This window comes from Argiope bruennichi, chromosome 6 (assembly GCF_947563725.1).
Source record: "Argiope bruennichi chromosome 6, qqArgBrue1.1, whole genome shotgun sequence".
NCBI lineage: Eukaryota > Metazoa > Arthropoda > Arachnida > Araneae > Araneidae > Argiope > Argiope bruennichi.
The window spans coordinates 99483862-99503146 of NC_079156.1; the positions used below are offsets into that span (position 1 = coordinate 99483862).

At 31.0% G+C, this 19285-nt stretch overlaps 1 long non-coding RNA gene across 1 annotated transcript in view; it reads left to right on the plus strand.

Annotated features, from left to right (window-relative positions):
• The window catches only part of LOC129972471 (uncharacterized), a 129683-nt gene that overhangs the window by 15424 nt on the left and 94974 nt on the right, over window positions 1–19285 (plus strand). The window contains exon 2 of the long non-coding RNA XR_008784863.1: window positions 5164–5321. This is a non-coding gene — a long non-coding RNA (uncharacterized LOC129972471). The remainder of the gene's footprint in view (window positions 1–5163; window positions 5322–19285) is intronic.

The following is a 19285-nucleotide window of genomic DNA, read 5'->3' on the forward strand; positions in this document are numbered from 1 at the left end:
AAGCAATGATTTTTGAGAAGTGAAAAATATTTTTGTGGGGGTATTCACCCACTAAATCTAGAAGCGTTAATGATGCCGTCGAAGGAAACAAATGATTACGATGATGATTAAAAGAGGGACATTTATTAAAATGTGCAAAACGGTAAAATCTACACGGCATGTCGGGCACATCGGTGCTTCATTTCCAAACAACAAATGTTTATGAGTAAAACGGGTGTGCCCTATGCGAAGACGAGTCAGTTTTACATCAATCTCTCGCATAGGTTGAGCAGGCCACAAATTGACAGAAGTTTTATTGAATGAAGCTTATTATGGACCTGTGTATCCCAATTTTGCTGCCATAACTGGTTAATAAAATCAGAAAATGTTCTCTTTACATCTACATATACAAGAGGATGCTGCAGAAACGAAGAAGCTTCATTTGCGGCTTTGTCCGCCAACTCATTTCCAAAAATACCGACATGGCTTGAAAAATCGCCAAGTAAACTTGGTAATGTAACTATTTTGGCGAAATTTTGGTATATTATGCATAATGAAGCTTGGTGATCTTGGAGCAAAGTGTGAAAATCACAATTTAATCCGTCATCTTGGCGACCTCGCTCAATCTAAAAATCTCCATGTAAACCTGGATGTTATTGAAATAAAGAAGTGCTTTTTAAACAATATAGCACTGTACTTTCTGTTAATTTTCTGTTAAGTCTGTCTCCTTGAAAGTATCAAGGGAGATGCTGCAAGTCCTCAAAGGTTACGGCAACAACTGCAAGTAGGATTCTACCTCTCCTACTTCCACTCATAATTCACAGTAAGGGGAGTTTTCTATTTCATATATAATATAACAAAGAAAACCAAATATGTATTTTAGGTGATTTCCTTTTTACTGAGCGAATCCGAAATTGGAGACATATCTACAATTTTGATCACAAGTCCACATGCCAAATTTCATTTGCCTGCGCTGTTTGATTTTTTGTGTTATTTCGTGCACATAATGCGAATTTGAAAACCGACAGTTTTTCACAACACATTAGGTTTAGGATTTTATATAATTCTATAATACTGATAATAAAAATCATTAACCAAATTTCATCTGTCTTGATCTTTGCATTATTATGTTCGCCTGGACAGGAATAGACAGATTTTTCTGGGATAGATTTCGCTTAAAATTCGATAGAATTCTACAGATTTGATGTTAAAAAGTAGACCAAATTTCCTCTTTCTAACTCGGTACATTTTTCCGTTATCGTGTTGTCCAGCAAATATATTTCCAAGAATGTGGGGGTGGGGTTTGGACTCAGAGACATAAAGATTCATCAAAACATTTTTGATAATTACAATACTTTCATTTTGTATGCTTTGCGTATTTTTGTATATATATATATATATATATATATATATATATATATATATATATATATATGCATGTATTCATTCGTATTTTGACTGTTTTTTTTTTTTTTTTTTTTTTTTTTTTTAAATTTGCAGACCGTTCTTTTTAACTTCCAGCTGTTAACAATTTATTACACCAAAGGAAGGACTATGAAACGCATAAAGCAGCTTATGCAACGAATAAGAATTTTAAGCCTCAAGGGGACTAAAAATGGTATTCTTTTGATTTCTTAAAATTTTTATTCAGTGGTGTCAATCAAATGCATTGTTTGTTTGTCTGTTTATTTTTTCTCGGTACCTTTTCCCATGATGCTAATCTTCCCTATTTATTATAAATTGCTTTTGAACAAACAGTAAGTCTGAAAAAAAAGTCTTATGATGAACTTATTTTCTGAAATCACTGCCGCTGAATGCATAAATAAAAGTAAATATTCACTCCTTCCCAAAAATTAAATAATTCTTATTTGCGAAATAAGTGAAACTCGCACAAAAGGCTAGAGCAACAAAGCCAATCAACTGAATTAAAGGTCGCTGATTGTCAGCACTGCAGATCAATTTAAGTGCTGGAACCCTCTCACTACTAATCCAACCCAACACGGCCGAGATAGCTCCATACTGGTGGGTCGGTTTCGGACCGGTCTATAGAGTAAATGAGGGATGTGGGAAGTGTCACCAGGGATGGGAGATCATCAAGGGAGAAATTTGAGTCATATAAATTTGACAGTAATAAGAAGGCATAATGCGGAAGAGTCCATTTCACAGCTCCGTATGTAAATATCTCTATGCAACTGTATTCAGGCTTTGACTACCTTCAGCAGTCAAAGGGTTAAAGAACCAACTGCATATAAACATGCTCGAATATTGGATTGAGGGAGATAGCTTCAATATCACTACAAATGTCTGCGAAATACCGAATTTTTACTTTCTAAAATACGAAGTGTATAAAGAGAGGGTATTGAAAACTCCAATAAATTCTAATTGACGAATCTCTTCAAAGTTCCCTGAGACAGAAAAACAAATTTTTGTAATTATGTTTTTCCGACTGTAAACCCTTACAACTCAACGTTTTGAGCTAGATGGATGAAATTTGATATATTGTCTTTATATCAAATTTGATGAGTGCTGTTAACTTTTGAATGAAATCCATTCGAAGGAATATTTTGACCTTCGAAGGAATATTGACCATATTTTTGACCTTCAGTTAGCACGATAACTGGATGAAACTAACTGAACATAATGAAAATAACTGGATGGATAAAATTTGGTGCAAAGATTTAACATCAGAAGTGCTTATCAGTATCGAATTTGGAATCAAATCCGTCAGGGAATTTAACGTTTTTCAATCAATTTGTTCTTTTATAGATATGTGAATGTGGTAACTCAAAAACGCAATTAAATAAATACATTAAAATTTGTATATGATATTGTTACTGCAACTGTAAAATTAAATTTATGGCAAGTTGTTGTTTAAATCAGTCGACAAAAAAAATGCATCAAAAATATACGTTACGCTTTCAAGTGCTTGTGTGCTAGCCTCATTCTAGCACCAATGCATGCTGATAGACTCTTTCGTGGCTACAATTCACCAAAAGCATGCGTTTAATAATTCACAAGTACTTTTACCAGAGAACATAGGAGAAAATGCCTGGGTTTTAGATTAGTTATATTAACCCCTTTCCAGCCGAGGGCGTATATATACGTCTCCCTAAGTCTATATGTTAACTGCCCCTGGTGATATATATATCTCGCAACTAACTATATACGTATATATACGTGGCACTGGAGACCGAATCTCGCAAATCATCCTCGACAGGTAAGGGGTTAACGTTCCTATTTTTAAAGCAACACTAGGGCTATTTTGGGACGGACTTCGCGGTCAGATGATGAGGACGACATCTGAGCAGAGACTCACCCCTCCAAACTTTAATGTCCCACCAGTGGGAGGATGTTTGGCCCTAAAGGATTTAAGGTCCACCAGACCCTCTTACATGACGGTTCTTCTGTGGAGTCGGGTCTCAAACCTGAATCCCTTCTGTTCCGAAGCCGAGACCTTACCACCAGTCCACCGCCCCCCCCCCCCTGGAAATCTTGGAGAGACCACTCCCAATAGCCTTATTCAATGGAGAAGAGATTATTTCAAAAAATTCTCATTTCGGATTCTATGACGTCTATAAAGTGGAATCATCGAAATCCTAATGTGGAATTTGTTATATTTGCCCTACTTTCGAAAATAACGATCCACTAATTATGATTGACATTAAAGCTCTGATATGTTGCCTCAATTAATATTTCTGCAAATTCCTTCTGGTTGTGTTTTTGAAGTAGAATAGCCTTTCGTTTAACAAATACTTATCTGAAAATGGACTGTATTAAACTTAGTGTATAACAACTTTTGAAATAATTCGTTCAAACGAAAAGAAATAAGTAATTAGGTCTTAATTATAACATTTCCGTGACACACACCTTACTTCAAGCTACCAAATACTATAAAATCAATGACTATGACCATGAGAGAATTTTGACCTTTGTGTTCGCGGAGTGTTGCCAGAGAAATTAATGCCCCATAAGTAAAACAATAGACTTGTAATAAAATGCGCTTTGAACAACAATATCACTCTTACAGGTTGAGCATAATGAGAGAATTAAAGCCATCACGCAATTCCATCATTTTAAAAATTTGCTTTTTTTTTTTTTTTTTTTTTTTTTTCCTAAGCAACACGTTAAACAACATATTTACTTTAAGTAAATCCCTTCCAACAACAACTAATCTTACTTTTCGTGTTATGATTTACCAAATGAGAAAGATAGCCTTGGTCATTATTTGGAGTCATTAACAAGTGGTTTTGGAGAAATTAAGTAACCTTAAAAGAAAATATTCGAGGACATAAAACTTCAGTCATTAAGAATATAGACAATGGGTATTGTTTCGAAAAATTAGTGTAATGTTAAAGCTGTGCAATTTAATTAAAATACAATGACAAAGAAATAAACTGACCTTTTATTTTCCAAGTATAAGCATAAAGTACATTAAAAATTATCCGTAAGATTTAGTTGCACAGATTTTATAATTAAAAATTGAACATATATTTTTACATAAGAGCATATTAATATCTTGTAATATTTCAGAACAGGGCTTTTGAGAGCTTGACTTCCTCATGCAGCATTAACATATGTACCTAATTTTATAGTTTAATTATTTTATTATACTTTAAATTGAGTTATTTTATATTTTAATTACATGTTTAACAAAATTGCAATTATGTTGTTGATAAAAATTTTGTTGAATAAGAAATTTGTTGTTGAAGAATTTAAATTTTGTTGAATAAGAAATTTGTTGTTGAAGAATTTAAATTTTGTTGAATAAGAAATTTGTTGTTGAAGAATTTAAATTTTGTTGAATAAGAAATTTGTTGTTGAAGAATTTAAATTTTGTTGAATAAGAAATTTGTTGTTGAAGAATTTAAATTTTGTTCTTTTTAACTCATCGAAATATCGGTGACCTAATCGAGTCTAGGTCTTGAAGAAGATTCGATATGTATTCGAAAGCGAAAACAAAACAGAATTCAAATATCATGATTTAATAGAAAATTTTTATAAAAAAAAAAGTTACAGAAAAGAAAAAAGAGATATATTGAAATTACAATAATCAGATTAATTTCTATTTACTATATAAATAATCGGGTGCAAAGGTCCTCAGCACCCGAAGGCAAAAGTCTGACTTCTAGTTCATATGAAGATAACACATACATTCGCTTTCACAACCCTTTCTTTTTTTTACAGGGAGGCTGTTTCACACACCTCACAGATAGAACACAGGGAAGAGAATAACCATGCCTGAACCAGGACTCGATTCTGGGACGCCCAGAGCACGGGGAAGGCGCGCTACCTCTAGGTCGTCGGCACAATAGAAGGCTAATCAAGAAGGGTTACAACAATAAGTATGCTATAATTATCATTATAATTTAATGGATTTCTTGAAAAATATGGAAAATTTTAAAATATTTTTAATTTTATTAATACTGTCTGAAATTATAAGTATAACGATATATTAAATGAAAATGATTTCTCATTAAAAATGGAACTTACCCAGAGGCATAATTACAGGGTGGCAGGATTAACAAAATGCCTCGGTCTTCGATTCCTAGGCCAGAAATTTTATAAATTCATTTACACAGAGACATTGTTATTGTCTTACTCTCGTGTATTAAAAAATGGTTCTCGTCGTTAGCATTTACCTCATGCTGTCTATTGCTTAATTATGCCGCTGCCTACATCATTGAAGAATTAAACAATTAATCGCATTCTGAACCAAGATTCGATAGTTCATCAATTAAAAGAGTATTTTTTAAAAAAACAATGTGGTACACTGAAGAGTTCATCACATTACATGGATATTAAAATTAAAGTTCACAACGAATATCTTTGCAATCCTAGAAAAATAACAAAAAATAGCAAAAAAAGTTTAATGAAAACTTTGTAGTTAAATTTTTAAATTTCGTAGTTTAGACATAATTATCAGCAATTTACCAGAACATTGTTTTTGCTTATGAACTTTATTAATTAGCACTTATTAAAGGAAATAGGTTTTTTTAATAAGATTTTCCATTACTGGCATTCTGTTTGTATCAGTTTAGGAAATGATCGTTGTGAATGCGGTATCGCCTTGATAGGAGTATGAGACGGCAAGTAACAGGAAATAAGCTTTAAAGTAAGACTTATCCATGTTCTTTCTTACGCTGTGCTTTCAAAATTATCTATAAAGTTTTGTATAAATTTTTTTTCTACTTTTTATAAAGTTTTCTATAAGGATTTTTCTGCCTGGTTTTCTTTAACCTTTATGGCCCATATAATATAAGCTTATATTTCATTTATACTTGAATTTGAACCCTGGCTGAATTGCGAAGATATTTAAAGATGAATTACAATCGTCATTCCCGATAAAGTAGTATCTATTTTATAATACATCATCATAGATATTTACTGCAAAAGCTATAAACTCTTTCACCCTCTGCAGTTCTCACCATTTTTAAACCGCACATCATGTTTGCCGCAAGCTTTTTGATTTTACAGCCAATATTAACTTATATTTCGTTTATTTAATTCATATTATATTTGAATTTGTACCCTCACTGTATTACGCAGACTTTTAAAGGTGAATTATAATTTTCATTCGTGATAAATTCAGTATTCATTTTATAATACGTCATCACAGTAATTGACTACAAAAGCTACAAACTTTATCAACCTCTGTAGTCACCCTCTTTAAGGCGCACATCACGTTCGCCGCAAGCTTAAAATATCGATTCTACCCAAAACTTGCAAGATTTTCATGAATCAGCATACCCAATACCCGTCACGTCTTATCAAGATAACTGCGCCTTGCACACCCCTTCTATTCACAAGTTGCTCGCCTCTCACTTTTTCAGATTGAAAAGAATCCCGATAGAATGCGACAGCGCCGTCTGCAACCCTTTTCCTTTAATAAAATCTGCAAGAGAGCATTTCAATTCAGAAGATTCAAATACTGGAAGAGAGGTGAATATATACATAAAAGTCCAGTGTTTGGTTCGTTGCATATTTCATGTTTTCCCACCCCTTTTCGAACGTTAGGTGATCCGAACACCCACTCCCTACTCTCCCATCCGCTGATCAAGCAATGAATCATTCAATTCCCATCACTTCCCACCCCCTCCCTCTTATTTTTCCACTTCCTCTCCTCAACTGTCAATCCAGGCATCCTAGCCGCCAATGGGAGACGTCGCTGTTGTCACCTCTCAGCCAATCAGGGGTAGAAGAAGCCCCAAAATTTAACAGCCGATCATTTCCTACCCTCCCCGACCCCCAACTCTTCAGCTTTTCACAATAATTATGCTAGAACGGGCGTACCTTGAATTTCATGGAGGATATGCAGCAATAGGATGGGGAAAAAGGCTGATGGAGAGGATTATCTTCCCATCTTCATCCTCTTTCCCCCACGGGGGGATGCGAAAAGGGGATGATTCCTTTGTTCTATTTTCGCTGAAGAGATGGGAACGGGGTAGGTAATATGCTGAATCACCACCGTCTCTGCCTCACGGGATGATATTGCTCACAATAGAAAAATAAAATAAGACCTCATCAATGGACAGATAGGAGGAGGGGTAGTTGTTATTTATCATTTTATTTTCCCGATTGATGAAAAAAATTTTTTTTCTTCGACCCGAGAAATCGTTTTCGGCACGTAGAATGATAGGTAACGCGTGCCTTGTGGGAATGACAGGTTAAAAAAAAAACAGAGAGGGAACTTTATCCTGTCTTCTTGGTGCTTCATTCCCTTTTAATAAAATATTCTTTGAGTTTGCAGCGTGCGGTCGTTATTGGGATCTAAACGCCTAAATTAACTTCTTTTTTAGAAAGAGAGTTTCTCATTATCTGTGAATAAAATATTTTACCGGGGAGATCTTATTATCCGTTGAATAAAGGGGGATATAAAGATTACAATGATTTAAATTTTATTGCATGGAAAAGATATCACGATATAGAATTGACTGTTAAATCTTTTCAATTTTTTCAGATATATTTGACTGTCATTCATAAGCAATGTTATTACATAATGTTTATTTACAAGATTGTATTTAACGTGCACATAAAGATGAAATTTTGCAATCGATTTTTACTCTAGATCTAATATAATTCAAAACTTAGATATAATGATTTAAAACTCTAAATAAAATATTAGAAAAATCGTTCTGCTTTCGTACATAGATAGGCTTTATGGTGTTATCATATACACATTATGAGGGGGGATTGAGCATGTTGACGATCAGGGCAGGATTAAAGAATGGCTGTTTATGTTCATTTGAAATCTGTAGCATTTTAGGGTTGCGTCTAAAGTATCCTATAGAAAATTCACACAGAGAAGCCAGTGCCGCTATTCCATTGTTTGTTTGGAGATGTTCATGCGTTTTGTCTGACGCCTCATAATTTTCAAGATCTTCAACGTAAAATCTTGAAGGAATATATAAGATTATTCTTTTCTATACCTGATAATGTGTTACTCACAGTTATTATTTATTTTATATCCTATTCTTGTAAGTCCAAACAAAGAAATCAAGGATTTTTATCGCTTTGGAGCGCAGCTAAATGACCAGAATAAGCTGCCCATCTTAAAGAATATCATCACCTTGCCCAGAATGCTTTCTACTGTTTTCTACTAAAGGCTTTTATACAAATTATTGCTTATTTTTAGTAATCTTTTTTAACTACTTGATATGCAATCTGTAAGCTACAATATTCAATCCGTGGACCTACAAATAATATTATCAAATAATAATATTATCACAATCTCTTCTTTGGAAGGAATATTAGTTCAGGAGGAAATAGTAATGAGCAGCAGAATCATTTAAAGTAGCAATGGTAAAAAGCTCAAGAAGCAAAATGGGGGGAAAAAAAAGAGCTGTTGCTAAGATATTGAAAATTGATTCCGGTAAAGAAATTAAAAATTCCTTCACTCATGATATTGACTAGAAATTGAAAGAAAATACGAAGTAGTTTTGAATGTTCTGATATTTATTTTCAACCTATTAAAAAACTAAAACAATATGTTTCAAAAACTTCACATGGTGGCATGATAGCGCACACAAATTCAGGTGGAGGTAAACTTATGTTTAGATTTTGATAGTCAAAAAAAAAAAACGCACCTATTTTGAGTTATATTAATTTACAGTAAGCTAGAGTTTTAGGTGACCCTCTCATAATACAATACTCAAGAAAAAGTAACAATGTTTCATTAATTAGTATAAGCCTTATATATTCTAAGAATAAAAATCTATTCAACTTTTATCAGGATTGTTCTAGTGGCTTAAAGTCAAAATCATCTTGTTCCAAAACAGGGATAAAAATATGTTTTACCATTATCTTTTTTGAAGGAGCGAAAATATATAGGTAATACATAAATAAAAATTTATCCAAAACACATTTATGCTTTTATCTAATTCTTTAAAGAATCACCAAGGAATATTATAACAATAAGGCCTCATCTAGTAAAGCACAAACTAAAAGATCAGAAAATACAATAAAAGATCATTTTAATAATATATGTATTTTCAAAAAATATATATAAAAAAATATACGCAAGAAATATATCAAAATACATCAATTTTTGAGACATTATATGTAAAAGTTATATAATATCTCAAAGAAAAAAAAATTTAAAACGTATATGTAAAAAATAAAAAATATATAGGTAAAATATAATAAAAATATATAAAAAATATATGATGTCTCGAAAACAGAATAGATTAAAAATGGTCAACTGTTATCATCGTTAACAAAGTCCTGTTCTCCCTCACAAATAGCTCATGCATCAACTGCATAAAAAAATATAATTTTTATTAAAGTGAATAAAAATCTGTACAAAACGTCGATAGTTTACCATCGGTTTAATTCGTTTAGGAGAAACCCTATTTAGACAAGCAAAGTAAGAAATAAGGTGACGGATGTTAACACTGCGTTGTATTATGCAGCGTGAATGTACAACGAATTTCTTGGAATAAAGAAGCCTGTTCACAGGTTTAATCCGGTGACATCTAGCGAAGCCCTTCGTGTCGGCTTAACCGGTGACAGAGCGTTACATTGTCTTCCTCTTAAAGCAGGAATTATCTGCGTTCTCGGAAGGAAACTTCAGTTTCCTGGAATAGAAAAAAAAAAAAATACAAAGATTAGATGAATTCCATACATTATCTCAAAAACAGCGCATGACACTTGTACGGCTCATAATTAGTACTGCTACGAAGCAGCTAAAATTCCTAGGAAAAAATTGCATTTGCAAGCTCTTGAGTGATTTGTTTTTATGGCAACATTATTATGAAATTATCATTGGTGTGTTCATGGGTGTATGTGTACGTGAGTTTGAATATATGAAATCGTCATCATTTATTTCAGTATTGCTATGGAACAATTAAAATTCCTAGGATAGAAAGGCTATGGTGACAGAGCGTAATATTGTCTTCCTCTCAAAGCAGGAATTATCTCCGTTCTCGGAAGGAGACTTCAGTTTCCTGGAATACGAATTCCATATCTTATCTCAAAAACATTACATAACACTTGTACGGCTGATAATTAGTATTGCTGCAATACAGTCAAAATTCCTAGGAAAAGAAAGCTTTCTCAAGCATTTGAGTGATTTGCTTTTAAGGCAACATAATTATGAAATTATCATCGATGTGTGTGTGTACGTGTGTTTGAATATGCGAAATCGTCATCGTTTACTTCAGTGAAACAAGCAGTCTAAAAACAGGATGAAATAGATAAGCAGGATTAGAAGTGTATTTTTAAAATGATAATACATTTAAAATATAAATTGCACTTTTGAAAGCCAGTTTGAGAATGCAGAAGAAATGATAAATTTCTATAACTATGTATTTAATTTCACATATGAATCATCAAGCTTATTGTACATTTGTTTTTGCGTCAAACACTGAAAGAAGAGAACAACTTTATTTCTGTGCAGCATATAATTAGAAAAAAGAAAGTTATTTGTTTCCTGCAAAAAAAAAAAAAAAAAAAAAAAAATCCTTACAAAGCTTATAAAAATTGCAACCATCTATAAAGGAAAAGGAGAATTATTTTCTTTGAAGCAATTAATAAGTCAATCATATTTTAACCAGTGGTTAATCATTAGAGCTGCAACATCCCCTGAAATCATTTTTAAAAAACTTCTTTATTTGTTTTTTATTTTATTTGAGGTCTTTACCATTTAGCGAGCTCAATGATCCACAAAAATGAAAAATGCCTACTAATAATGAAAAAGTATCAACGCGCGCGCGCGCGTGTGTGTGTGTGTTTAAATATGCAAATTCTTCATCATTTGTTTCAGTGAGGTAAGCCTTTTACAAACAAAGTTTATAAAAGTTATATCTGCAAAGTTACTAAGTGCCACTATCAAGAAAGAAAACGAGTAATTAGAAGATGGATTACTCAGAGAGTTAGGTTTTAATTCTACTATGACATCATGGGATTCGACGCCATTAAGATTGTTCATGTGCACGGTAGTCAGAATAGGTGTAAGGCTTTTAAAACATAACTACTATATTTTAGCCAAGGTATCATGACCAACAAATAATGTTTTATAGAGTTAATAACAGTTAATATAGTTATAATATAAAAATTTCAACTGAAATTAAATAAAACCAATATTTCCAGGAACCAGCTGGTCGCCAAAGGCGGATAATGAATGAATAAACAAATATTTAATTACAAAAAATCTAATTAAATTTAACACAATTATTTATGAACTTTTTATCAAATATAATTCATACAAAAAATATAATTTGTCAGAATTTGGGAATCAAAATCTCCGTTTTACCCAATTTTTATTCAAAATTCGGTAAAACGTAGACTCGTTCCATTTACGATTACCATTTAGTTAGTGAATGTATCCTTATTAAATATCACAACACTTTTTTCATATTTAAAAAAAAATTTTAATGAATTATTTCAAATTGAATCGCATATATTTCAAGTAAAAAAAGAAAAAGTTAAATTGTTTTAGTAATAAAAATGGGAAACTTGCCTAAGAAAATATTTCATATTTACCCTGTCGAAAAATCTACACAAAATTATTTGCGATATAAAATATTAGAGCTAACAAAGTGACCAGAAAAAAACATCATGTTATAACAACTGATAAAAAAATATCATAGACTGTTTTCCTTTTTAAAAAAAAAAAAAAAAAAACGATTGGGAATTAATTTTAAAAATTAGATAACACATCCTTTGGACAAAAAATGTTCCATATTATTAGAAAATTTATTAGAAATTTACAAATAAAAAAGAATTACGAAACTGAGATAAAGAATTGTCACATTCTTAACTAATATTCCCATTTCTAAGTGCCTTAAAAAAATTCACATAAAACTTTCTGGCATGTAAAATATTAGAACCAATAATTATACCCTGAAGAAACACCGTAATAACTTGACACGTGAAAAAATATAACGAACAGCAAAGACATAACAAAAATAAATCTGAATAGCTCCACAAGTCAAACGTTCTCCTGCCAATATTATGAGCCGATTCGCGCTGTAACTCGTACAAAAAAAGACAAGAAAAAAAAAAAAAAAAAAAAGGAAAAAGAATCTCTGGTTTTATCACTTTTTCGGAATTACTCTCCGTCGCTACGCAACGCTTTTTCGCAATATCTCGGGAGATTATTCTTTGAGACTTCGTAAAAACCTGTCAGCAGAAAAAGATGAGCGCGAAAACTCCTCTTCTTCGTCTTCTTTTTTCAATTTTTCCTCGCTTCTCTCTCTTTTTCTCCGGTTCTTTTAGTGCTTTTTCATTTAGAGGAAAATATATACCTACCCCCGCCTTTTTAGTAAGGGGGAACATATTTCGCCTTCACCCCCACATACCATTTCAAAGATGGGAATAGGGGCAAAAAAATGCGACACTTTCATTAGATAAACCTTTTATGGCAGCAGTATCGCATTTCGCTTATGATTTTTCATCGTAATGGTGATAGCGGTATTCTGCCATAAAACATTTCGATATGACAATTTCGATTATTTAAAAAAATTCGTAATATTGGCAATTGAATTGCTTTTGATATGTTAATTAATTTTCTTTTGGCTTTTTTTTTTAATCTTATTTTCTCATATACATATAGTGGCATTCTGATATAAAGCATTTTGATATGAATAATTTAAAAAAATTTGTAGCATGCACGTAATTGAATTGCTTTTGATAATTAGTTTTTTATTTATTTATTTGTTTAAATCTTCCTTTCTCATATACAAAGTAATCGTTGAAAAAGTAATATCACAAAATTTTAAAGAAAACTTTAAAGAATCTATAAGTTCTAAAATTTTTCTGAATATCAGAGGAAAAAAAAATGGAATTATATGCCTACAATAAATTTAATTATTCGTGTTCTTAAAATTAATCAATTCGAAGCTACGAGGGATTCAAGTATCCAACTCTTCATGATGTCTGTTTTCATTAACTTCCATCCTACTTAAAACTGCAATATTATACAAAAATCATGCAGCTAAGATAAATGCTAGCTCATTCAATTTTGGTAAATTCCCTTTTGACATAATATAAACTCTACTTGCTTTTTTTTTTCATGTGTGTGTGTGTGTGTTTTTATGTGGAGGTGAGTGTAATCCTTGAATTTCTGATTAGGAATTTCACAAAGAACTTTAAAAAGCTACTAAAAATTGAGTAATCTGCCAGCAATATTATACAAAAATCATGCGGCTAAGATAAATGCTAGCTCATTAAATTTTGGTAAATTCCCTTTTGACATAATATAAACTCTACTTGCTTTTTTTTTCGTGTGTGTGTGTTTTTATGTTGAGGTGAGTGTAATCCTTGAATTTCTGATTAGGAATTTCACAAAGAACTTTAAAAAGCTACTAAAAATTGAGTAATCTGCCAGCAATATTATACAAAAATCATGCGGCTAAGATAAATGCTAGCTCATTCAATTTTGGTAAATTCCCTTTTGACATAATATAAACTCTACTTGCTTTTTTTTTTCATGTGTGTGTGTGTGTGTTTTTATGTGGAGGTGAGTGTAATCCTTGAATTTCTGATTAGGAATTTCACAAAGAACTTTAAAAAGCTACTAAAAATTGAGTAATCTGCCAGCAATATTATACAAAAATCATGCGGCTAAGATAAATGCTAGCTCATTCAATTTTGGTAAATTCCCTTTTGACATAATATAAACTCTACTTGCTTTTTTTTTTCATGTGTGTGTGTGTGTGTTTTTATGTGGAGGTGAGTGTAATCCTTGAATTTCTGATTAGGAATTTCACAAAGAACTTTAAAAAGCTACTAAAAATTGAGTAATCTGCCAGCAATATTATACAAAAATCATGCGGCTAAGATAAATGCTAGCTCATTCAATTTTGGTAAATTCCCTTTTGACATAATATAAACTCTACTTGCTTTTTTTTTCGTGTGTGTGTGTTTTTATGTTGAGGTGAGTGTAATCCTTGAATTTCTGATTAGGAATTTCACAAAGAACTTTAAAAAGCTACTAAAAATTGAGTAATCTGCCAGCAATATTATACAAAAATCATGCGGCTAAGATAAATGCTAGCTCATTAAATTTTGGTAAATTCCCTTTTGACATAATATAAACTCTACTTGCTTTTTTTTTCGTGTGTGTGTGTTTTTATGTTGAGGGGAGTGTAATCCTTGAATTTCTGATTAGGAATTTCACAAAGAACTTTAAAAAGCTACTAAAAATTGAGTAATCTGCCAGCAATATTATACAAAAATCATGCAGCTAAGATAAATGCTAGCTCATTAAATTTTGGTAAATTCCCTTTTGACATAATATAAACTCTACTTGCTTTTTTTTTCGTGTGTGTGTGTTTTTATGTTCAGGTGAGTGTAATCCTTGAATTTCTGATTAGGAATTTCACAAAGAACTTTAAAAAGCTACTAAAAATTGAGTAATCTGCCAGCAATATTATACAAAAATCATGCGGCTAAGATAAATGCTAGCTCATTCAATTTTGGTAAATTCCCTTTTGACATAATATAAACTCTACTTGCTTTTTTTTTCGTGTGTGTGTGTTTTTATGTTGAGGTGAGTGTAATCCTTGAATTTCTGATTAGGAATTTCACAAAGAACTTTAAAAAGCTACTAAAAATTGAGTAATCTGCCAGCAATATTATACAAAAATCATGCGGCTAAGATAAATGCTAGCTCATTAAATTTTGGTAAATTCCCTTTTGACATAATATAAACTCTACTTGCTTTTTTTTTCGTGTGTGTGTGTTTTTATGTTGAGGGGAGTGTAATCCTTGAATTTCTGATTAGGAATTTCACAAAGAACTTTAAAAAGCTACTAAAAATTGAGTAATCTGCCAGCAATATTATACAAAAATCATGCAGCTAAGATAAATGCTAGCTCATTAAATTTTGGTAAATTCCCTTTTGACATAATATAAACTCTACTTGCTTTTTTTTTCGTGTGTGTGTGTTTTTATGTTCAGGTGAGTGTAATCCTTGAATTTCTGATTAGGAATTTCACAAAAAACTTTAAAAAGCTACTAAAAATTGAGTAATCTGCCAAATCATGAAGAAGGACAAAATTGCGATTTAAAAAACTATAAATTATTTTCCATCTAATTAACCTGAAGTTTTATAACATATACCCGCTTGTGAAAAAAATTTTAAAAATGCTTCAAGCTAGACAGATGAAATTTGCTATGTTGTTTTTACATAAGATCAGTAGAGTAATGCTTTATTTCAGTCAAGACATCTATGCTTTATATCAAGATATCTATGTCAATATCTATGTCAAGATATCTATGCTTTATATCAAGATATCTATGTCAATATCTATGTCAAGATATGTATGCTTTATATCAAGATATCTATGTCAATATCTATGTCAAGATATCTATGCTTTATATCAAGATATCTATGTCAATATCTATGTCAAGATATATATGCTTTATATCAAGATATCTATGTCAAGATATCAAGATATCTTTTAGTCAAGATATCTATGCTTTATATCAATACATTATTTTAGTCAATGTCCTAATGGACATTGAAGCCTTGTTATTTTAGTAGATTTGTATGCCTTCTGTTTCTAATGCGCAAGAATGGAACGATTCTTATTACATCATTATGTCATTAAAATTGTATCTGTGCTGGCAGTCTGTCTTGATTGCACGTTGTCTTTTGCGGCACTGAAACTTCACTTTCTTATTCCGCATGTAAATAGGAGATGACAAAGAACAGCTGGAATCTTCCTTAATTTACAGCAATGGAAGAAAATCACACAGTAAAATATTTAATGAAACATAAAAGATGGTTTGAATTTTGTTGCAATAATAATATAAATTACTGAAAATTATGCAATGAAAATATTTTTTTTTAAAAAATTTCAAACTTCAAACAAAATGTCAAGGTAATTAAATAAGTTCATTGAAAATAATAATTTTTAAATTCTAAATTTGCTTAAAAATCGTATCAATAACTTAATATTTTTGGGAATTACCATGGAAAAAAACGCCAAAATCCCGCTTATATATATAGTATATGTATAGTATCGCCCACTGAGTAATAACCAATCTGTTTAAACATCCTTGGTTTAGTTAAAGAATCATCGCTCCTGGAAATGAGAATCGAGAGGTATGTTCCGTCATCGTAATGGAAATCACTCAACCCCAAGCCATTATTTTATCCACTAGATGTTCTACAATTCTCTTACTGCTATTCACCTAAATACATGTTCTGCAACTAGGTGAAAAATTCAACCTAAATTAAATAGGAATCTGGGTTTTTTTATTATTATTTATTTATTTAATACAGATGTAGGTCTGTTTCAGATAAAAGAAATACCAAGAAATCTTCATTTTATAAAATAGAGCACCGATACGAAAATATAATATGGTTGTCGAAGTCTTCTCTGGGCCAATATTCGTTCATCACCCGTAAAATTCTCCAGTGCTACAAAAGGCGACAATATACTTTCTTTCTTTCCTTTTTCTTCTTCTTCTTCTTTTTTTTTTTTTTTAAATTTTAAAGTTATAAACTTGTAAACCTGTGAAATTTTCAAAAATAGTTATTTCATACAGGATTAGAATCACCTTTTCGAAATGGCAGATTCAGTTAATGTTAAAGTAAAGAATTTGAACATGCGAATTTTGAGATACAAATGTAAAACTGGAAAATGATTTTAGGTAAAAAAAAAAAATTTATTGGCAATTTAAATATAACATGACTGAAATCCATGATGCTGACACGTCCTGAACTTTTGACTCAATTTTTGACTCAAAATGTTTTTAAATAGAGCTTCGCCAGCATTGCTTATGCAAAATGCTTTTTATTCTCGCCAAAATTTTTGGATTTTTATTTTTCAAAGTAACCTTATGTTAAGAAAGAATATCTTGGGGACATATTCAGTCCAAAACATTTCGATAGATTTTGCTGCAATAGATAAATAGACAATTGTATACTTAAGGTTATGAATGCATTCAAAATGGGTTAAATGTTATTTTGTTGTTTAAGAGGAATAGTGTAGGAAGAATCCTCGATGATAAATACCCATTTTTGAAAAATATATACTACTAGTTTATCATGTTTTAATGAATGTTTCACTTCTATTTAGCATATTCAAGAAACATGACTCTAAATAGGTATTTCCGGCCTCTTACTATCTCTCAGATATTCCATTGAGAATTTCGCCCCTAAAAAGGGCAATTTATCAAACAATGAAAATTTTTTGTTTGATTTATTTTTCTTACAACATGAAATCTTAATAATCAGCATCTTTCATGAGTCATCCTGTATAATAACTTCAATAAAAGAAAAATATTACCAAAAAAGTCGTTGTCGCTAAAAGAAATGGGAATAAAGTGATAATAAACTAAAATTTGAGCATTAATATCTTTCAGTCGTATCAAACGTACTAATGCCTACAAAAATACATGCGCTATCTATGCAAATTCTTACTACTTTCATGACTGTAACAATTTTGCTCACATAAAAGTCGGAATTGAAATTTATTTCATATTGCGCATGCGCCGAATCCATTTCGATGTTCACTATCTTTATAGACACTAATAATTATAGATTCTTCAATAATCATTAAGATTATATTTCTCTGTGTTATTTCTATTGGTTATTTCATATTATTGAAAGAGAGTAAACGTTTTTCTGAGTTATATATGTAGACGTCTGACTTCAAAAAGTTTGTGTGTGTGTGGGGGGGGGGGCTATGTTTCTACAGTATTAAAGTGTAATTTAGTACCCAGATTCTAACAATCAGAAATCTGGTTTACCTTTGAGTATTGCTTCAAATGAATATCTGGAAAAAGGAACCCTGAGATCTACATTAGAAATTGTTAATTGCTTTTTAACATAAATAAACAGATACAACAAAAATTCAATAATTATTTAGTTTTTTTTTTCTGTGTGTTATTTCTATCAATTATTTCATTTTATTATAAAAGGAGTATTCGTTTTTCTTAATTCTGTATACACATGTTTAGCTTCAAAAAGGGGTGGGGGAGAAGTATTACCATACTATTAAAGCTTATTTTAGCACCTAGAATCTAGTAACCAGATATCAAGTTTACCTTTGAATACTGCTTCAAATGATACCGGGGAAAAGAAATCATGAGGTTTATATTATATATTGTTAATTACATTTTAGCAGAAATAACAGATATAACAAAAATTCAATAATTATTGAGATTATTTTTCTGTGTGTTATTTTTAATGGTTATTTCATATTATTGAAAGAGGGTATTCATTTCTTCAATAATATATACACACGTTTAACTTTAAAAAAAATTCTATTAAAGTTTAATTTAGCACCTAGAAACAAGCAAGCATAAATATAGTTTACTTTTGAGTATTGCTTCAAAAGAATATCGGGGGGGGGGGGGATTGAGATTTATATCATAAATTGCTAATCGCTTTTTAGCAAAAATAACAGATACAACAAAAATTCAATAATTATTAAAATTCTATTTATGTGTGTTATTTCTATCGATTATTTCATGTTATTAAAAGAGGGTTGCGTTTTTCTGAGTGATACATACGTACGTTTAACTTCAAAAAAGGGGTGTGGATATTTCTATATTATTAAAATTTAATTTAGCAATTTAATTTAAAGTCGCTTAGTGAAAGAAATAATCAACAAAGTTTAACCTTAATTTATAATAAAGGTTGCTTTCTAAATTTAGAAACAATACACATTTTTTTTATCATTTATTATGATTAACATTAAACAATCAAAAAGTTCTGTTTTAGCTGCATTGAAACAACTCTATCAGTTCATAATTACATAATAAATTTAAATGCCTATACAAAACGAATTTAACTGCGTATCATCTTTCCTCCTCTGAGAGAATGTGAATTAAACTCGAGGGACATATTTTA